Source organism: Apodemus sylvaticus, chromosome 16 (assembly GCF_947179515.1).
Source record: "Apodemus sylvaticus chromosome 16, mApoSyl1.1, whole genome shotgun sequence".
In the NCBI taxonomy this organism is placed as follows: Eukaryota; Metazoa; Chordata; class Mammalia; order Rodentia; family Muridae; genus Apodemus; species Apodemus sylvaticus.
Window position 1 is genome coordinate 84,084,214 of NC_067487.1, and position 23,365 is coordinate 84,107,578.

At 39.6% G+C, this 23,365-nt stretch overlaps 1 protein-coding gene across 4 annotated transcripts in view; it reads right to left on the reverse strand.

Moving 5' to 3' along the window:
• The window catches only part of Fam172a (family with sequence similarity 172 member A), a 482,169-nt gene that overhangs the window by 401,533 nt on the left and 57,271 nt on the right, over window positions 1-23,365 (reverse strand). The window lies entirely within an intron of this gene.

Here is a 23,365-nt window from a genome sequence, read left to right on the forward strand (position 1 = left end):
AAATCAATTACAGAAACTGGATTCTGGTAGCTCTTGAATCTCTATTTAAACATTTGTCAAGTGCATGCCTCCAAAGAAAGAAGTTCTTCTTAATTTAATTAATTTTTTTTAACAGATAAAGAAACCAAGGAGAAAACTATAGATTTTATAATGGTGTCTTTAATTGAAATATCACAAGGAGAGATATATGTCATAAGCAAGTGCATTCCCCTCCTATTTCTCAAGCTCTATCCACAATATATGCCCTGGTGTTTGAGAATTTAGTAAGTAGGCATAGGCATGTAAGTCTGAAACAACAGATGCCACAGCCAGCAGTACGTGCACACTTGGGTCACTTTCCTTGACTGCTCTATTCCCACAGAGGCATGAGGGTGCATTCAAACTATACCTCATCATATTACAAGTTAGACTTCAAAGAAACCAAAACGTCCTCTTTTTTCTTAAATAAGTAAAAAACGAATATAAGCTAAATATTAGCCTCCTTTCCTATTACCCTAGAGATTCCATCTGTGTTTACCATAGCCCAAGTCTGTGGCTAAATCAAGAGAGGAAGATACATTTCTCTACTGCCTTTAGTTCTCTGAAGAGGCTGTAAGTATGGTTTTAAAAGCTAACTTTAGGGCTGGAGAGATGCTTAATAGTTGGAAGCACTTGCTGCTCTTGCAGAGGACCTGGGGTTGGTCCCAGCTCCCCCTTGGCAAGTCACAGCTTCACATCTACCTCTAACTCCAGTTACAGGGGATCCAATGTCCCCTTCAGAGTTCTGTGAGTACCAGGCATGTATGTGGTGTACATATATACACATGTAAGTGTAAAACTAACACACATTTTTTAAACTAAGTTTAGAAATCAGAAATGAGAAATACTGCATAAGAAATAACTGAAAATGATGGGGATTGATTTGTTTGTTTTTGTTTTTCAAGACAGGGTTTCTCTGTTTAGTCCTGGCTATCCTGAACTTGCTCTATAGACCAAGTTGGCCAAAAATTCAGAGATCTTCCCGTCTCTGTTTCCCATGTGTTGGGATTAAAGGCTTATGTAACCACTAACAGGCCATAAAATTTTCTTTAAAATGCTATCAGAAAAAAAGTTCCATACAAGCTCACAATTTGTTTGTATGGTAATTTGACACTGTTTGATATCTCTCAAGTTTTCATCACTCTTTAGTTACTTGAAGATAGTACCAATCATGGCTTCTGATATGCTAGGTCTTACAGCAGACCGGGCCTGTACAGTATTACTAATGTTACTGAATGCTACTTATATTGCTTTGAGAATAACTTTTGGAATTTTTCATTGAAAGGCAAATCATTGACTAGCCAAAGACTGGAGTGCTATGCTCTAAAACTCTTATATTTAACTTTGAAATTTCTGTACAAAAAAATATATCAATTACTCATATGCAGTATCTTTTAAAAAAATCTCTAATCTCCAGTAATAATTACAAATTTTACTTTTATGTAAGAATTAAAAGTAATTCATATAATTATGTTCTACATAACATATCTATGTGTTTTTCTATCAACAAAAATATTTGGAGCATAATTATTAAGATTATCTTAATGCAATCTTTAATTATCTTCTGGTATATGATCTATGCATAAAGGTAGTACTAGTTCCAATTTCACTGCTGGTACTATTAAGAACAAACCTAAGCCAGGCGGTGGTGGCACATGCCTGTAATCCCAGCACTCTGGGAGGCAGAGGCAGGCGGATTACTGAGTTCAAGGCCAGCCTGGTCTACAAATAGTGAGTTCCAGGACAGCCAGGGCTATACAGAGAAACCTTGTCTTGAAAAGACCAAATCCAAACAAAACAAAACAAAACAAAACAAAAAAAAAAAAAAAACAAAGAAGAAGAAGAAGAAGAAGAAGAAGAAGAAGAAGAAGAAGAAGAAGAAGAAGAAGAAGAAGAAGAAGAAGAAACTTAAATATACAGTCTCTTCTTGGCATTTTTAAAAAAGTCTTTTGCTAACATTTTAGCAATCTATAGTATTTGTCCAAGTTCAAAGAATAAACTCCTTTGACGGGGTTGTGATTTTTTACCTTAAAAAAAAAGTGATTGACAAGATGTACAACTGTCTCTTGGTTTGAACATTTTCATACAAACAAATCACATATTATCCCATTATTATATGCAGTCGTCTACATTCCATGTGTGAGTTAAAATATAATAAATTCATAAATAGCAAAAAAAATTGTATTTTGAGAATAAACTACTGACTCCTAGAAATGTCAGGTTTATGTATTAAGTAACAATTATATTTATCTTTATAAAGCATACATTTCAATGAATGATGAAAGTACTTGTTCAGAAAATAGCCTACCAAGTCCTCAAACTTAAGAGTAGTGATAAAGGATACTACTCAGAGTCAAGCATTTGTATGCAAAGTGTAATGCTTACAAGTTGAGTCCCAAACACTCATTTTAGAAAATAGAGCTCTCAATACAGTTCTTCTTTAAAGAAAAATGAGCCCTTGCAGTAATAACGACAACTATCTCCCTTACTGCTTTTTATGAATTTCATGCTAAAATTTCCTTAGTATAAAAACAGAAGTCTACAGAGAAGGACATTCAGAACTCATACAGAGGAGGTGGATGAGAAGGAGGAGACCAGGGCTGGGAATATTGAATATGAAAGGGAAAATGAAGGGGACCATGCTTAAAAAGACATTGTATGGAAAACAAATATGCTGTAAGCAACCTGTTTTATACATTTAATTTATGCTAAAAAGAAAATATCACTCTGAATTTATTATTATTCTTCACTAATTTTTCTGACTAAAATTTAGTAATTTTAACTGAATTACATAATTCAGTTAATATTATGTTAGATATTCAGTAATTATATAATTTTGTATTATATAATTAATAATTTTGATATGTAAACAATAATAAAATCATTCCATTGATCTAGATAGAATGATGCAAAAATGTTTCAAAAAATTTCAATGAACTGTCTAATTTTTAAGAAAAACAAATATTTCAGAGTTTATTTTGTTTTCTTTTCTATATATAGCTTTTCAAGTATTAATAAATTTCTCATATTAAAATCAATTGTAAAGGGGGAATAAAATTTGCAATAAAATGAATATATTTTCTCCTATGTGGCCTTTGCCATTTTTCCCAGCATTCAGCACTGTACCCACCTGGACCCGAGTTTCCCATTAGAAGAAGCAGACAAAGATTGTTGGCAGATGTGGGGCTGTCTACTTGGGTATTTATTTCCTCTTCAGTTAGAATTTATGGCTTATCTTTGACAAAGAATGCCAAGTTTATCTAAGTTGTTGAGTTTATTGGCATAAAGTTATATATAATACCTCTTTACTATTGTCTTAATGTTGACAAAATACTCACTTTCTTCAATATCTACCCCCATTCACATATAACTCTGGCAAGAGACTTATTTTGTAAATAACATTAATCATTTATAGCCTTATGATTTTTTTACCTCATTGTCTGTTATTAAGTTAGCTTCTATTATTAATTTTTGTATGTGTTTGATCTGTGTATATATTCACGTTTCCGTGTGTGTGTGTGTGTGTGTGCACGCACACGCGCACACGCAGCATGTCTAGCCCAGAGTTTATCAATGGATGTCTTCCATGACCACTTTCTCATTTTTGTTTGGAGACATGGTCTCTACCATGCCCTGGAGCTCAGAGCCTCAGCTAGTCTGGCTGGTCAGCAGTCCTCAGGATCTTCTCTCTCTGCTTCTCAGCACTGGGACTGCAGCTCAAGCTGTGGGCTCTAGTGGCACAGAAATCAATCTTCGTGTTTGCGTGGCAAGCACTCCAGAGAGCTCCACAGAACCTTCTGTACTGATTATATTATTTCTTTCGTCATGTACTGTGGACTTAATTTGTTTTTATTTAGTTATTTTCTTAAGAGAAAAGCTATGGCCATTAGCCTTAAACCTTTCTAATTTTATAATATAAATATTTAATGCTACAAATTTTTTGGTAAGCACTACTTTAGCTATACCTTACAATTAGATATATTTTCATTTGCAATGAAAGGAAAATATTTATTTCCCCTTGGGACTTTTTTGGAAATTAGATTTAACTGATGGGTAACTCACAATTGGGTTACTAGCTTTTTGTTTTGTTTTGTTTTGTTTTTATAATTCTTTAATGGATATTTTCTTTATTTGCATTTCAAATACTTGCCCTTTTCCAGGTCTCTCCTTTGAAAACCCTATCCCCCACCCTGCCTCTGAGGGTGTTCCCCAACCAACCGACCCACTCCTATCCTCCCACCCAGGCATTCCCGACACCGGGGCATCAAGAACCTTCCAGCCAAGGGCCTCTCCTCCCACTCATGTCCACAAGGCAATCATCTGCCACATATGAGGCCGAAGCCATGGGTACATATATTTGTACTCTTTGGTTGATGGTCAGTCCCTGGGAGCTCTGGAGTGGTCTGGTCAGTTGACACTGTTGCTCCTTCCATGGCACTGCAAACCCCTTCAGCTCCTTCAGTCCCTTTCCACCTCCACCATATGGGACCCCCAAGCTCAGCCCAATGGTTGGCTACAAGCATCTGCCTCTATATTTGTCAAGCTCTGGCAGAGCCTCTTAAGTGAGAGCACTATCAGGCTCGCAGCAGCAAGCACTGCCCAAATCCACAACAGCATTCAAGTTTGGAGACTATATATGGTATGGATCCCCAGGTGGGACAGTATCTGGATGGCCTTTTCTTCAGTCTCTGCTACACACTTTGTCTCCATATTTCCTCCCATGAGTATTGTGTCTTCCCTTCTAAGATGAACAGAAGCACCACACTTTGGGCTTCATATGGTCTGTGAATTGAATCTAACTTTTGAGCTAATATCCACTTCTCAGTGAGGGTATGCCCTGTGTGTTCTTTTGTAATGGAGTTAGCTTACTCAGAATGACATTTTCTAGTTTGCCTGCAAATCTCATGAAATTATTTCATTTAATAGCTAAGTCATATTCCATTGTATAAATGTACCACATTTTCAATATCCGTTCCTCTGTTGAGGGACATCTGGGTTCTTTCCAGATTCTGGCTATTACAAATAAGGCTACTATGAACATAGAAGAGCATGTATCTTTATCACATGCTGGAGCATCTTCTGGATATATGCCCAGGAGTGGTATAGTTGGGTCCTTAGTTAGTACCATGTCCAGTTTTCTGAGGAACTACCAGACTGATTTCCAGAATGGTTGTGCCAGCTTACAATCCCACCAGCAATGGAGGAGTATTTCTCTTTCTCCACATCCTTGCCAGCATCTTTAGTCACCTGAGTTTTTTTTATCTTAGCTATTCTGACCAGTTGTGTGAGGTAAAATCTCAGGATTGTTTTGATTTGCATTTCCCTGATGACTAAGGATGTTAAACATTTCTTTGGGTGCTTCTCAGCCCTTCAAGTTTCCTCGGTTGAAAATTCTCTGTTTAAGTCTATTCCCCACTTTTTAATAGGGTTATTTGTTTCTCTGAAGTCTAACTTCTTGAGTTATTTGTATATATTTGATATTAGCCCTCTATTGGATGTAGGATTGTTAAAGATACTCTGAGGTAGTGACTGTCTTTGACACTGATATGAGTTTCCTGTATGCAGCAAAATGCTGGGTCCTGTTTACATATCCACTGTTAGTATATGTCTTTTTACTGGGGAATTGAATTGAATCCGTTGATATTAACAGGTATTAAGGAATAGTGGTTGTTGCTTCCTGTTATTTTTGTTGTTATTTTAATGTTTGTGTAGCTATCTTCTATTGGGTTTGTTGAAAGATTACTTTCTTGCTCTAGGGTGTAAGTTTCCCTCCATGTGTTGGCATTTTCCATCTTTTATTCTTTGAAGGGCTGGATTTGTGGAAAGATATTGTGTAAACTTTTTGACATGGAATATCTTGATTTCTTCAACTATGCTGATTAAGAGTTTTGCTGGGTATAGTAGCCTAGGCTGGCATGTGCTCTCTTAGGGTCTGCAGGACATCTTCCCAGGATCTACTAGCTTTCATAGTCTCTGGAGAGAATTGTAGTGTAATTGTGATAGCCCTTGGGGTTTAGGGATAGCTCGCTAATAGAGAGAGCTCTGGATGCTCTTCCAGAAGACCTCAGTTCGATTCCAGCATCCACATTCTCAAAAAGTATTGTGTGGTTTTCAATGAAAGCATAAAGTGGGGTTTCCAAACTAGATTTCTCTATAAGAACTAGCAGGATGTGTATGGACAGAGAACATACTTTTAATAATTTATTTGAGACAAATTTGATGGCGTACAATCATATATAGAAGCACAGTTGAAAGAATGTGTACTTTTCTTTCTTTTTATTCTTAATATGTGCTTGGCTTGTACATGAATATGTTTATTGGGATGCATGCAAGTGTGTACATGAGCATGCGCATGTGGAGAGCCGCAGCTGACATCAACCTTGACTGGTTTCCATACTGATCATTGAAGAAAGGCCTCTTAGCTGACCTTACGGCTCCTCTGACCAGCCAGCTTGCTCTACAGATGCCGTTTCTGTCTTCTAAGTGTTGGAAGTGCCATGCCTACCTGGCATTTATGTGGGTACTGGAGATCAGAACTAGCACTTGTGTAACAAGCATTTTATTCAATTGAACCATATCCCTAGTCCCCAAAGTCCTGTATGCTTATGACATTACATTTATATATGTAGTGTTTAAATTTTCTACATCTTCAAAAAATCTACTAGTTAGTTGTACTGTTGAAAGGACTGTGAAAGTCTTCACTATAGATAGATTTATACTATCAATCCAGTAAGTTTTCTAGTGTATCTATTCTGTTATTTTGTGGAAGTGAACTTTTAGAATTATTATGACTTGATGAAAATTCAACCCATTCATTAGGATATAAGGATCTTATCAAAACCAGTAACACTCCATATTAATACCATCTAATACTAATATAAAAGGTATGGCTTTTAGGGCAGTGGTGGCACATGCCTTTAATCCCAGCACTTGGGAGGCAGAGGCAGGCAGATTTCTGAGTTCGAGGCCAGCCTGGTCTACAGAGTGAGTTCCAGGACAGCCAGGGTTACACAGAGAAACCCTGTCTCGAAAAAAACAAAATCAAAACCAAAAAAAAACAAAACAAAACAAAACAAAAAACAAAACAAAAAAACAAACAAACAAAAAGTATGGCTTTTATTTGATTAACTGCCACCATCATCAATAGCAAGGAGTCCTGTTATTTATATTTTTAAGTATCCAAAGACTTTTTTTTTCTTTCTTTCAAATAATATTTTAAATTGTAGAGTAATTTATTTTCTTCCAAAATGTCAAAGTTAGTATTCCATTATGTTCTGGTTTATGATATTTCTCTTCTAAAATGTAAGGTGTGAGGTTGGAGAGATGCCTAGAAGGTAAATATTCTGGCCAAGAATGAGTCCTGTAGGATTTGCAGAACCACAGAAAAACCCAAGTGTAGCTGCATGCACCTAAATTCCCAGCACTAGACAGATGGAAAGATAAGGATCCTAGAGACTAACATGCTAGCCAAGATAACCAGTATAGACAATTTGTGGGTACCAGTTTAGTAAGGGAACCCATCCCAAAACATAATGTGGGAAATAACAGAGGAAAACACCAGACACTGAGCTCTGGCCTACACGTGCATCACTATCGTACAAATGTATGTGTGTGTGTGTATGTGTGTGTGAAAACACACACACAAATAAATACGTTAGTAAGTATATAATTAAGTAATATGTAAAGCCTTTTTCTCCTTAGTCTGCTTTTAAGAATTACTCTGAGGAAGGCAACCTAGACATAAAAAGAAAAGCATCACACATTAACTCTCATTTGTGAATGAGGCTTTGAATCACCACATGTGTTTCATTTGAAATATCCATACAGAACAGAAAATTAATAGGTGGCTTTGCTGACTAGTTTTGTGTCAAATTGACAAGCTAGCATCATTCAGGAATAGGAACCTTAATGAGAGAATACACTACATTAGATTGTGGACAAGCCTCTGGTACACTTTCTTGATAGAAAACTAATGGAAGAGACCACATATCCCTTTGGACAGGGACATTTGACAAAATCCAACACCCCTTCATGGTAAAAGTCTTGGAAAAATCAGAAATGCAAGGCCCATACCTCAACATAGGAAAAGCAATATACAGAAAACCAGTAGCCAACATCAAACTAAATGGAGAGAAACTTGAAGCAATCTCACTAAAATCAGGCACTAAACATGGCTGCCCCCTCTCTCCATATCTTTTCAATATAGTACTTGAAGGCCTAGCTAGAGCAATTAGACAACAAAACTAGGTAAAGGGGATACAAATTGGAAAGGAAGAAGTCACTATTTGCAGATAACATGTTAGTATACTTAAATGGCCCCAAAATTGCCACCAGAGAATTCCTAAACCTGATAAACAACTTCAGCAAAGTGGCTGGATATAAAATTAACTCAAGCAAATGAGTAGCCTTCCTCGACTCAAAGGATGAACAGGCTGAGAAAGAAATTAGAGAAATGACATCCTTCACAATAGCCACAAATGAGATAAAATAGATTGGTGTGACTCCAACCAAGCAAGTGAAATGTCTGTATGACAAGAACTTCAAGTCTCTGAAGAAAGAAACCAAAGAATATCAGAGAATATGGACAGATCTCCCATGTTCATGGGTTGGCAGAATTAACATAGTAAAAATGCCATCTTGCCAAAAGCAATCTACAAATTCTATGTAATCCCCACCAAAATTCCAAGTCAATTCTTCATAGAGATAGAAAAAGCAATTGTCAAATTCATCTGGAATAACAAAAACCCAGGATAGCAAAAACTATTCTCAATAATAAAAGAACTTCTGTGGGAATCACCATCCCTGACCTCAAGCTGTACTACAGAGCAATAGTGGTCAAAACTTCATGGTATTGGTACAGAGACAAGCAATAAAATCAAGGGAATAGAATTAAAGACACAGAAATGAACCCATACAGCTAGGATCACTTGATCTTTGACAAATGAGCTAAAACCATCTAGTGGAAAAAAAATTTTCAATAACTGGTGCTGGTTCCACTGGAGGTCAGCATGCAGAAGGATGCAGATTGATCCATTCCTATCTCCTTGTGCAAAGCTCAAGTCCAACTGGATCAAGGACCTCCATATAAAACCAGACACACTGAAACTAATAGAAGAGAAAAGTGGGGAAAAGCCTTGAATACATGGGAACAGGGGAAAAGTTCCTGAACAGAACACCAACAGCTTATGATCTAAGATCAAGAACTGACAAACGGGACCTCATAAAAAAAAAAAAAAAAAAAAAAAAAAGCTTCTGTAAGGCAAAAGACACTGTCAATAGGACAAAAACACAACCAACAGATTGGGAAACGATCTTTACCAATCGTAGGTTGGAGCCTTTTCTTGCTGATCCATGCTGCTTGCTCCACTGGAGACTTACAGAGAACAATCAGTGATCAAGGTAAGCATCAAAAAAAAAAAAAAAAAAAAATGGCAACTGCTTCAAAGATCTTTTAATCTGTGAACGAGATCATGCCAGGGAATCCTACCTCATTTTTCAATGAAGCAATCATTTGAAAAGATTTTTAAAAGAGTTCCTGTGCATATTTCAAAGGAAATAAAAGATGGAATTTGTATTATAGGAAAAATATTAATACAGGTGGAAGAGAACATACAAAACTTCCTCAGAAAACAACAGTAATATTCTTAGGATGGAAAACATCTCAATATGCAGAGAGCAGATCAGTGATAGAATTTGTACTAAAAACAAATTTAAATTGGTTATTCCTGAATAAGAAAATGTAGCATAGCATTAATATAGTTTTTAAATGACAAATTATCTATATTTTTGGAGAAATATATCATTGTTTTAAATTAATTGTAAATACTACCTACCCAAATCATCCTGAAGGACAATTATAAAAGAACTAATTTACTACAAATTACTTTTGAGGGATGTGATTATCTAACTAAATGCTCAACTTATTTCACATCCATAGTGTAACATATTAGGAACAGCCATTTAGAAGAATATAATGAGTAGACTGTGCTAAACATTTTAAAGATACTACATTAGCATTACATAACTACAATATAATATCTAAAATACTGCAAAACTCCTTTTAACAATATGACTGGGTCAAAGCTTTCCATCCATGTTATGTTTTGAATATAAAGAGTACCCCAATAGAGCCGGGCGGTGGCGCACACCTTTAATCCCAGCACTTGGGAGGCAGAGGCAGGCGGATTTCTGAGTTCGAGGCCAACCTGGTCTACAAAGTGAGTTCCAGGACAGGCTACACAGAGAAACCCTGTCTTGAAAAATACCAAAAATAAAAATAAAAAATAAAAAATAAAAGAGTACCCCAAAAGGTTCATGTGTTGAAGGCGTGTTCCCCAGCTGGTGGATTCCATCACTGCGAGGGGATAGGGTCATAAAGGTTCTGACCTAAGGAAGAGCTTTTTTCACTGATGGATTAAACTGGATGGCGTTTCAAGTAAGTGATAGCACTTTTCCAAGGTAAGACATAGATGAAGTTAATTGGTACTTAGTAAATAGATATCTAATGACTACAGCCTTGCAGGAGGCTGAGCCAGATACCATGAGTACTGTTTTAATTCAAATGAATTAAAAAAAAACTATATAGAGAAATGTCGACCTGTGTACTGGAGGCTATCCATGAAGACCTCTGACCCGGCCAGCTAGAGGGTGACAGGGACAGGGAAAGGGCACAAGCAGGGAGGGAAGGGCTGCGGCTGCACCACTGCTCTAGAAGCACTGCCCCGCAGCTGCTGCTGCTCACAGACACTGTACTGGCTGCACTGAGCAGAGCCAAGCAGAGCTGAGCCAGAGGCCAGCAGAACACAAGGAGCCTCTGGGCCTATGGCGAGCAGAACACAGGGAGCCTCTGGGCCTATGGCGAGCAGAACACAGGGAGCCTCTGGGCCTATGGTGAGCAGAACACAGGGAGCCTCTGGGCCTATGGCGAGCAGAACACAGGCAGCCTCTGGGCCTATGGCGAGCAGAACACAGGGGCGGCTCTGGGCTGGTGGCGAGTGGAACACAGGGGAGCCTCTGGTGGCAAAGCCCCGGGAGAGCATTCTCTCCCCAGGCAGTGTTACAGCTCTGTGGCAGATGCTCTCAGACAACAGAGTAATACTCACATACACTCATTCCTTCTGGACAGGACCTTATACAGTTCTGGGGTGGATTGGAGTCCAGAACAGGTGAAGCTCCTACTGTCCCCTCTGGGTATCCCAGGCCTCAAGCCCTAGCTCAGCCTTACCTGGGTATCTTTCATGGACCGCCGCCTCACAGAGAAACATGTTAAATTTAAGGAAAATGAATATAATATATTATGAGAGTAAGTACTAGGCTCTCTATTGATGTCATCCAGGCCAAGATCTGAAAAAATTTCATTAAAATGACACTTATCTAAGAGATAAGCTATATCTCTTAGCTTATCTAAGCTATATGAAGATGGAAGGAAGGAAGGAAGGAAGGAAGGAAGGAAGGAAGGAAGGAAGGAAGGAAGGAAGGAAGGAAGGAAGGAAGGAAGGAAGGAAGAATTAATTACAAAGAAAATACCTTCAAGTTACGCCAGCAGTCGATAAAAGCTAGAGTACAGAGTACTGCAGAGGAGAACTATACTATCTAGGCCATGGATGCTACATGGCTGTACAGGCTAGAACAAGGAATACAGAATTTATCCTAAAGTCACTGAGAAACAGAAGACAGAATGCTTTCAATTTCCTGGAGAAATCCAGTGGAACATCAACAGAGCACCTTCCGTAAGCTGCATGTGACAGAGCTGAAGAAACAGCTATTCTTTTTCTTTCATCTTCCTCTTTTTCACATTCGTGTGTTGGTCAGGGACACTGAGGTCTGGTGGCTTTCTTCTTCCTGAATGGCATCGCTGTTTTCAGTCTCTACTGTGGCTATCTATCACCTCACCTTTTCAGAGGTGAGCTGTTCCTAGGCCTGCCACTACAATTTCTTCTGTCTGCCTTCTGTTCAGGTTATCCAAAGCAATGGCTAGATCTTCTTCCCAATTTATTACTGCCTTTTATACATTATATTCTCATTCTCTGTCTCTGTCTCTGTCTCTGTCTCTGTCTCTGTCTCTCCCTCTCCCTCTCCCTCTCTCTCTCTTCATGGGTGTGCAGAGGACAAAGGTTGGGTGCCGTCTTCAATTTCCCTAGGTACTTACTTCCTTCCTTCCTTCCTTCCTTCCTTCCTTCCTTCCTTCCTTCCTTCCTTCCTTCCTTCCTTCCTTCCGACACAGGTCTCCGACTGAACCTAATGGTCACTGATTCAGATATATGTACTCGCCACAAAGCTGCAAGCATCCTCCTATCTCTACCTTCCTTCCAGAGCTGGGAGCCAGGATTACCAGTCTATAATGCCACACTTGGGTGCTAAGGGCTCAAACTCCTCAGCATCTCAGGCTTGTGCAGCAAACACTATTGACTGAGTCATCTTCTGAGCCCATATTTTTCTTTTTTACTTTATTATGTGTTCCTTTTTTCCTACAAGAATGGAATCATGAAGCCCTTTAATGGTACTTGCTCTTCCTACAAAAGACCCAAGTTGCACTATCAGTACCCACATCCAGCAGCTCTCAGCCATCGAAATTTCAACACTGGGGTACACAATATCCTGTTTGGCCTCTGTGGGCACACACACACACACACACAAACATACATATTGGGGAAAACAGGGGAGAAGCCCTGAGAGCCAGCACACATATACATATATACATATATGTATATATATATATACATATATGTATACGTAAATATATATATATTTGATATATATATATCAAATCATAAAATGGGGTATAGAGCTAAATAAAGAATTCTCAACAGAGAAATCTCGAATGGTCTAGAAGCACTTAAAGAAATGTTCAAAGTCCTTAGTGATCAGAGAAATGCAAATCAAAATGACCCTGAAATTCAACACTTGTATCAATCAGAATGACTAAGATCAAAAACTCAGGTGACAGTACATGTTGGTGAGGATGTAGAGAAAGAGGAACATTCTACCATTGCTTGTGGGATTGCAAACTAGTACAACCACTCTGGAAATCAATCTGGAGGAACCTTAGAAAATTGAAAATAGATCTACCTGAAGACCCAGCTATACCACTCTTTGGCATATATATGCCCCACGGTACCAGAGGTGTATGTGCTCCACTATGCTCAAGTCGGCCTTATCTGTGATAGCCAGGAGCTAGAAACAACCCAGATGTCCCTCAACAGATGAATGGATTCAAATTAATATGGCTCATTTACATTGGAATACTATTCAACTATTAAGAACAAGGACATCATGAGTTTTACAAGCAAATAGATGGAACTGGAACTAGAAAATATCATCCTGAGTGAGGTAGCTCAGACCCAAAAGGATATGCAAGCCATGTACTCACTAATAAATGGATATGAGCCAAAAAAGTACAGAATTCCCAAGATACAATCCACAGAACTCAAGAAGGTTAACAAGTGGAAGGGCCCAAGTGAGGACGCTCCAATCGCACTTGGGAAGAAGAGGTTTCTGGTGCACTGTAGAGGGCCCCCCCCATCTCCCACTCCCCAAGGTCACATATTTCCATTTATTTTGCTGGCTCTCAGGGTTTCTCCCGTTTTCACCAATAACTGATCATGTTCCCCTTTTGTTCTCCCTGCTCTCTCCACCCAGGACCCTCCCTCCCTCTGCCTCCCCTGACTGCTGCTTTCTTCCTCACTCTGAAAGAGCCCAGTGGAAAGTGACATCTAAGTGTCATCCCAACAGCCTTCGCCCACCTCCCTGTTAGAACTGACAGCTGCAGACATATTCTATGTTAGGGAGAGAGCTAGTGTAATCTTAGTAGGGAAACAAAGCATAGGGATAAGAAAAAGAAAGCGATGACTAAGCTTTCAGTCAGGATCCTGTATGAGGTCTGGAGTCCATGAGAGTCAAGCCGTCATACCTTACTGAACTTCTTTATTAACCAGACAGTAAAACAAACCACTCGTTGGTTCAATGAACATGTAACCACCATTTTATTTTAGAAACAGTGCTTAAGCAGAAAGAAGCAAATGCATGTCATTCCGTGCCTCGGAAATCTGGAGGACGAGTGTAAAGAACATGTTTAGCTGCTCTCAGAGTGGAAGCTACACCAGGACCACGAAGCACCTGTATGATCAGCTATTACCAGATGGCGGTTCAGACACTTGAGAAACAAACAAAACACAGCAAATAAACAACCCCACCCCCAGAAAAATAAAATATATAACCTATTCTTTCTCTCTTCATTGTAGCAAACTATCTGAAGAGAGGCTTCATGTGGCCTCTGGTTTCCAAGTACAGAGCAATGTTATCCCTGCTGGCGGCGGCAGCAGGCAGACATGCCTGGCTCATCCCTCATCCCATCAGGAAGCAACAGTACACACAACAGAAGAGATGACAGGCCTCCTAACCTCATCCTATGCTGGGCAGGCGGCCGCACCTCCAGCGTTTCTACAGCGCCCCGAGGCAGTGCCCCCGGAGCATTGTCCAGAGTAGCCCACAGCACGGGGTACACTAAGAAGATCTTATCTAGTCTAGTGACTTGCTATCACCATCTTCCTAAAACATTATAAAACACATTAAAGGACCTGGGTGTGAATATAATGAAAATAATTTATATAGTAGCATGAAACTCTCAAAAATAAATAAAAAACTACTTTAGCAGGTGCATTCTTCAGTTTGGATGCTACAAAACAAAGTAGGATGCTTACACTAGTTTAAGACTCACAAGTCACTGTAACTTATATGACAGACTGTTAAAGTATAAATGTAAAGCTAGCTTTTTTCTGGAAACAGAAATGTCTTCATCCTGGTTGCTTGCTAAATGGATTGTTGCTGATGAAGTAGCTAAAAAGCTGTCTCAGATAGGGTTTCTACTGCTCTGATAAAACACTGTATCCAAAAGTAACATGGGGAGGAACAGGACTGTTTCATTTATAATCCTGTACAACGAGGGCATGAACTCATGCAAGGAAGGAGCCTGGAGTCAGGACCTGATGTAGGTCATGGAGGAGCGCTGCTTACTGGCTTGCTCATGGTTAGCTCAGCCTGCTTTCTTATAGATCCCAGAACCTGGTGGGGCCCGGGGGATGACACTGCCCACAACAGGCTGGGTCCGCCCACATAAATAATTAAGAAAATGCTCTGAACACCTACATACAAATCAACTTATAGAGGCATTTTCTCAAGTGAAGTTCCCTCCACTCAGTTTGATAAGCAATATTAGGTTTGCTGTCTACAATTTTTCTCCTTTCAGTCTCCATTTGTGTACAATCTTTTTGTTGATGTTGATGTTGTCGTCGTCGTCGTCATTTATTTAGTTAGTTAGTTAGTTATTACACTCCATATTTTATTTCCCCCACCCCCCCCACCTCTTGTCCACCTCCTGACTGTTCAACATACCATACCTCCTCCCCACTCCTCTGCCTCCACTGGGATGTCCCCACCCCCACCCCACCTTTCCTCTAAACTCCCTGGGGCCTCCAGTCTCTTGAGGGTTAAGTGCATCATCACTGACTGAACCCAGACCTGGTAGTCCTCTATTGTATGTGTGTTGGGGGCCTCATATCAGCTGGTATATGCTGCCTGTTTGGTGGTCCAGTGTTTGAGAAATCTCTCGAGGGACACGATTAAATGAGACTGCTGGTCCTCCTACAGGGTTGCCCTTCTCAGCTTCTTTCTACCTTTCCTAATTCAACAACAAGTGTCAGCTGCTTCTGTCCATTGGCTGGGTACAAATATCTGCATCTGACCCTTTCAGCTGCTTATTGGGTCTTCTGGAGTGCGGTCATGCTAGGTCCCTTTTTGTGAGCACTCCATAGCTTCTATATAATCTTTTAATGCTTCCAAAGTGGGGGGAAAAGGATAGAAAGCTTGGTGATATCATAAACTTTTAAAGCAGTGTTATCAAAGGCTGGTGGACTAACAAGTATAAAACATTGTACATGTTACAGGATAACTGCTCTAAAAGAACCTGAGACAGGATGGTGAGAGGAGTCATTCTATCACACAGAGCAAAGAAAACATTGTTCACAGGTGAACTACGCCTGGCACAGCACGCAGCTGGCGCCATGTGCTCTTCGCCTGAAAGAGCACCAAAGATATAAAACAGCTTGACTTTTTTTTTTAAGTTAGTAGATTTATATAGCTCAAACACAGGATGAGTTGAGATGGGACAAGAAATGAAGTAAAAATACCACAGATACAATAGGTCAAACAACAGAACTCACAGCTCTGAAGACTTAAAGTCCATGATCAAAGTGTAGGATAATTTGATTCTTGTTGAAGCCCTCCTTTCCTCCCACCTTGACACACATCCTGCCCCACCCCACCCCATCCTGCAAGTATCCTGCCTTCTCACTGTCCTGCGTGGTCACCACTCAGGTGTAAACACCTGGAGAGAGAAAAACTCTACCACTGGAATAGGACGCACCCCCATGGCTTCCACATTTAAATTTAATCATCTCTTTAAGGAGCCCATCTCTTAATACAATTTCAAGAAAGATTACATTTTGTATTTGAACTTGGGAACACAATTCAGTACAGAGCAGTAAGAATTACAGTAAACTAATTAGGAGATTATGCAAAGTGGAGCTAAATTAATGCAAATGAAGACAAGGAAACAAGATGTGGTAATTATCAAGAATTGAAGGAATGACACATCTGACTGAAACACCTAAATAAATGATAGTACTAATTGTTCAAACAGAACAAGCAAGCTAATGTCCAGACAAAACTCCAGGGACATCTCTGAATATCCAAGTCCCATAGCAAGCAGATTTGAGAAGTCAGAATGAAACCACCATGATCACTTGATAAAGACTCTAAAGGGTATGAGATCTGATTATCTATCCCCTACTTAGGAGCTAATCACTTTATTACTGTTTTGTGGAAACTGGCAAGAGAACAAAACTTTTAGGTCAAAGAAAATTAAGGGAACTGATTAATCATGGCACACTACCAACCTATCAGGACTGGCTCCCTAGCCCCTAACTTCTACAGAGGTAATGAAACTAAACCAAGAGAAGCTAAAAGAGGAATACAAAGTTTTGGACTCTTCCATATGATAGTAAATAGTAAGAAAGTCTGCTCTTTGTATCTCAAGAATTCTCATTTACAAATACAACTCTGGCAAATGGTTCAAGGAAAAGCAGGTATTTTGTTGTGTTGTCTGGAGGTGGTAGTAGTGGTGGTGATAGTGGTGGATTTTTGAGATATGGTCTCATTCTAGCCTAAGATGGTTTTCAGCTTCCTATGAAGCCTGAGCATGGAGGGTAGGCAGCTGTCCAGTTCGTGGGCTGCTTAAGCTTATTGTAAAGATACAGTGTGTGTGTGTGTGTGTGTGTGTGTGGTGTGTGTGAGAGAGAGAGAGAGAGAGAGAGAGAGAGAGAGAGACAGAGACAGAGAGAGACAGAGAGAGACAGAGAGAGACAGAGAGAGACAGAGAGAGACAGAGAGAGACAGAGAGAGAGAGAGTTTTCATCCAGGAACTCAATAGCAAAGGCAGGGGAAGAAAGCCAGGACCAGGATGTTAAATATTTACTACAACAAGAGTACTAACTTTATATGTGCCACGTTTTACTCTGATTGAAAAATTGACAATATTTTATCACAAAGGCTTTCTTAAGTTCATGGGAATTTTGTTGTTGTTTTGAGACAAGGTTTCCAAATGTAGTCTAGGCTGGCCTTGAAGTCTCAAGCCTGTAATCTCAGGTTTCAAGTGCTTTTCGAAATACAGCTAGGTTTCTTTTTATTTTTGCATTTTTCTCTCTTTTTAAAAAAGCATTTAAAATAGCTTTCATGCATCATGACTTTATCCCTAAATGGTTTACATGTATCTCCTAAGAATAAGAACATTCTCCTGCATTACCATAATGTCTTTATCTCACTAAAGAAAATTAACAATCTTCCCCAAATGTCCCTACAAAGTAGCTGCTTTAAAACTTTATAACATTAGTTTTAGAGCCAAGAGGCTGCCAGCATTTGTAAATATTTGTGTTTATATCCAATATACTAGTGGTTCTTAGCTTTATTTTCTTCAGAGGAATTGACAGCTTGAAATTTTCAAGAGAAATATAGTTCTTCTTATAATTGCAAGAGAGCTATAAAGTGATACTTTACTTATTACTATACAAATTACCTCACATCCTTTCATCTAAAGAAATCAGTAATAATTGATGACCTTATATAAATCAAGTTTAACTGAATCAGTTAGATTTAGTTAGATTTAGGTTCAGTGAAGAATACTGTCTCAATATTAAGGTGGAGGGCAATTAAGAAAGACATCCAATGCTGTCCTCCAGCCTACATAAGAATGTCACACACATCTAAAAGCAGATGTACACACACCGAAAGAGACACAAAGACACACTGACACAATTATATCAGAATATTTGGTGGGTTCTATTAGTTCTTCTACTACATGATTCTTTTTTTTTCTTTCTTTTTAATTAGGTATATTCTTTATTTACACTTCAAATGTTGTCTCCTTTCCTGGTTCCCCCCTCCCCCTAAGATCCCCCAAGCCATCTCCCCTTCACCAATCAACCCTCCCCCCACCTCACCACCCCCTCATCCTGGTCTTTCCAGGACCAGGAGCCTCTCCTCCCTTTGGTGTCTAACAAGACTGTCCTCTGCTGCAGATGTATCTGGAGCTATGGGTGAAGGACTTTCGGCAGCAGGATGAAGGGGCTTAAAAGGGGGGAGTATAGGTTAGGTGAGTGTGGCTAGGCGGCGTGGGGCAAAGTGTCCAGGCGGGCCCTTGCCTGGGCACCTCTGCCCCTGAGGGACCACACACACACAGACATGGTATAGAATAGAGTTTATTGGGAGTTAGTGGTAGAGAGAGGGAGAGAGAGAGAGAGAGAGAGAGAGAGAGAGAGAGAGAGAGAGAGAGAGAGGAGGCCGGCCATGACTACGTGGAGGGGGGAAGAGCCCCAGGGGCAGAGAGGTGAGAGAGTGTGGGAGAGCAGAGAGCAAAGAGAGAGAGGAGGGGCAAGTAGCCCCACTTATAGTGGGCCAGATCTCTGGGGCCAGGCATACCTGGCTATTGCCAGGTAGGTGTGGGGTGGAGCTTGGACAAAACCCCAACAATGGGTAACTCCATGTGTACCCTTTAGTTGATGGTTTTGTCCCTGGGAGCTCAGGAAGTACTGGGTGACTCATATTGTTGTTCTTCCTGTGGCACTGCAAACCCCTTCAGTTCCTTGGGTCCTTTCTCTAGCTCCCCCATTGGGGACCCTGTGCTCACTTCAATGGCTGACTGAGAGGGTCCCCCTCTGTATTTGTCATACACTAGCAGAGCCTCCCAGGTGATAGCTATATCAGGCTCTGGTCAGCTAGCACATGTGGGCATTAATAGTGTCTGGGTTTTGTAACTGTATATAGGATACATCCCTGGGTGGAGTAGTCTCTAGATGGTCTTTCTCTTAGACAATGCTCAACGTTTTGTCTTTGCATCTCCTGATTCAGAAGCAAGGTGTCTGTCAGCTAGACTCTTCATTGGAAACTGTTTTAAAAATTAAAAAAAAAAAAAAGGAATCAGTCATCCTCCCTGCCTGCCAGGGCAGAAAACAGCACCAGGTACTCAGATATCCTGAGTATAAGATCTCTGGGGGGCTCAAACCGCCAGGGGTCTGCCTGTGCCCAGGACCTGAGCACATAGGCGGTTCATCTACCAGCCAGCCTGTCATGGGGCCTGTGTCCTACCTGGGGATCAGCAGAGGGAGTGACTCTCCTCAGCTATCTTCACTCCATGACAAAGCAGTCTGGGAGCACCAGGTTCACTGAAACAACCCAAGTATCACATTGCTTGGGGCAAGACTCAGCAGGGTTCCAAAGGGACAAAAGAGGAAGGCAGGACATCAGCAATCTGTTCTAGAGGAAACCCAGGCATCCAGTGTCACATAAATAGCCTCAAAGGTCCACAATAGGATGAAGCACCAGCCAGTAACAATAAGACAATCAAATACCAGTGAGAACTAGATGGAAAAAGGCAAACAGTAGGAACTTTACTAACAGAAACCAAGGCATTACTGCAGCATCTGAACCCAATTCTCAAACAACAGCAAGTCCTGGATACCCCAACACACCAGAAAAACAAGAGTTGGATTTAAAATCACTGATCATGATGCTGTTAGAGGAACACATGAAGGACATAAATAAATCTCTTAAAGAAATTCAGGAGAAAAATGATCAAAAGCTAGAAGCCCTTACAAGGGAAACACAAAAATCACTTAAAGAAATTCAGGAGAATATGGGTCAAAAGATAGTAGCCAATAAGAAGGAAATGCAAAAATCACTTAAAGAAACAAAGGAGAACTTTGATCAACAGGCAGAAGTCATGAAAGAGGAAACACAAAAATCTCTCAAAGAATTGCAGGAAAACACAATCAAGCAAGTGAAGGAACTGAGCAAAACCATCCAGGATCTAAAATCAGAAGTAGAAACAACTAAGAAATCACAAAGGGAGACTACTTTGGAGATAAAAAACCTTGGGAAGAAATCAGGGGCCTTAGATACAAATATAAAAAACAGAATCCAAGAGATAGAAGAAAGAATCTCAGATACAAAAGATACCATAGAAACCATGGACTCAAAAGTCAAAGAAAATGCAAAATACAAAAAGCTTGTAACCCAAAACACCCAGGAAATCCAGGACAAAATGAAAATGAAATCTTGAAGATCCTGGGCAGAGCTCATGCAGGTTCTAAGAGAACACAAATGCCAGCCAAGACTACTATACCCAGCAAAACTCAAATATAAAATTAACATTTTGCTGCATACAGGAAACACACCTTTACTGTCGAAAACAAAAACTACCTTAGAGTAAAAGGCTGGAAGACAATTCTACCTAAGGATTATAGGCATAGATGAGAGTGAAGATTTACAACTTAAAGGGCCAGGAAATATCTTCAACAAAATTATGGAAGAAAACTTCCCTAACCTAAAGAGAGAGATGCCCATGAAAATACAAGAAGCCTATAGAACTCCAAACAGACTGGACCAGAACAGAAATACCTCCTGTCACATAATAATCAAAACCCCAAATGTACTAAACAAAGAAAGAATATTAAAGGCAGTAAGAGAGAAAGGCCAAGTAACATATAAAGGAAGACCTATCAGATTACACCAGACTTCTCACCAGAGACCATGAAATCTTGAAGATCCTGGGCAGAGCTCATGCAGGCTCTAAGAGAACACAAATGCCAGCCAAGACTACTATACCCAGCAAAACTCAAATATAAAATTAACATTTTGCTGCATACAGGAAACACACCTTTACTGTCGAAAACAAAAACTACCTTAGAGTAAAAGGCTGGAAGACAATTCTACAAGCAAATGGTCTCAGAAAACAAGCTGGAGTTGCCATTCTAATATCAGATAAAATTGACTTTCAACCTAATGTCATCAAAAGAGACATGGAAGGACACTTCTTGCTGGTCAAAGGAAAAATCCAACAGGAAAAAATCTCAATCCTGAACATCTATGCTCCAAATACAAGGGCGCCTTCATTCATAAAAGAAACCTTACTAAAGCTCAAAGCACACATTGCGCCTAACACAATAATTGTGGGTGACTTCAACACTCATCAATGGACCGATCAGGAAAACAGAAACTAAACAAGGACACAATGAAACTAATTGAAGCTTTGGATCAATTGGATTTAACAGATATATATAGAAATTTTCATCCCAAAGCAAAAGAATATACCTTTTTCTCAGCACCTCATGGTACCTTCTCAAAAATCGATCATATAGTTGTTCACAAGACAGACCTCAACAAATATAAGAAGACTGAAATAATCCCATGCCTCCTATCAGATCACTATGGAGAAAAAGTGGTCTTTAATAACAACAAAAACAACAGAAAGCCCACATACACATGGAAACTGAACAATACTCTGCTCAATGATACCTTGGTCAAGAAAGTAATAAAGAAAGAAATCAAAGATTTTCTAGAATTTAACAAAAATGAAGGCACAGCATACACAAATCTATGGGACACAATGAAAGCAGTGCTAAGAGGAAAACTCATAGCTTTGAGTGCCTCCAAAAAAAAAATTGGAGAGAGCATACACTAGAAGATTAACAGAACAATTGAAAACCCTGGAACAACTGAAGCTAATTCACCCAGGAGGAGAAGAACCACACAAAGATCCACCTAAGAAAGAGAACTTCAGGCCAATTCCCCTTATGAATATCGATGCAAAAATACTCAGTAAAATTCTTGCCCAACAAGAACACATCAAAACTATTATCCACCATGATCAAGTAGGCTTTATCCCAGGGATGCAGGGATGGTTCGATATATGGAAAAATTCAGCATCCTTTCATGCTAAAAGTCTTGGAAAGGACAGGAATTCAAGGCCCATATCTAAACATAGTAAAAGCAATATACAGCAAACCGGTAGCCAACATCAAACTAAATGGAGAGAAACTTAAAGCAATCCCACTAAAATCAGGGACTAAACAAGGCTGCCCCTTCTCTCCATATCTTGTCAATATAGTTCTTGAAGTCCTAGCTAGAGCAATTAGAAAACATAAGGAGGTCAAAGGGATACAAATTGGAAAGGAAGAAGTCAAACTATCACTATTTGCAGATGATATGATAGTATACTTAAGTGACCCAAAAAACTCTACCAGAGAACTCCTACAGCTGATAAACAACTTCAGCAAAGTGGCTGGCTACAAAATCAACTCAAGCAAATCAGTAGCCTTTATATACTCAAAGGATAAGCAGACTGAGAAAGAAATTAGGGAAATGACACCCTTCACAATAGCCACAAATAGCATAGAGTATCTTGGGGTAACTCTAACCAAACAAGTGAAAGATCTATATGACAAGAACTTCAGATCTCTAAAGAAGAAAATCAGATCTTCCATGCTCATGGATTGGCAGGATTAATATAGTTAAAATGGCCATCTTGCCAAAGGCAATCTACAGATTCAATTCAATCCCCATTAAAATCCCAACTCAGTTCTTCATAGAGCTAGAAAGCGCAATTTCTCAAATTCATCTGGAATAACAAAATACCTGGGATAGCTAAAACTATTCTCAACAGTAAAAGAACTTCTGGGGGATTCAGTATCCCAGACCTCAAACTTTACTACAGAGCAATAGTGATAAAAACTGCATGGTATTGGTACAATGTCAGGCAAGTGGATCAATGGAATAGGATTGAAGACCCAGAAATGAACCCACACACCGATGGTCACTTGATCTTCGACAAAGGCGCTGAAAACATCCAGTGGAAAAAAGATAGCTGGTTCAATTGGAGGCCAGCATGCAGAAGAATGCAAATCAATCCATTCTTATCTCCTTGTACTAAGCTCAACTCCAAATGGATCAAGGACCTCCA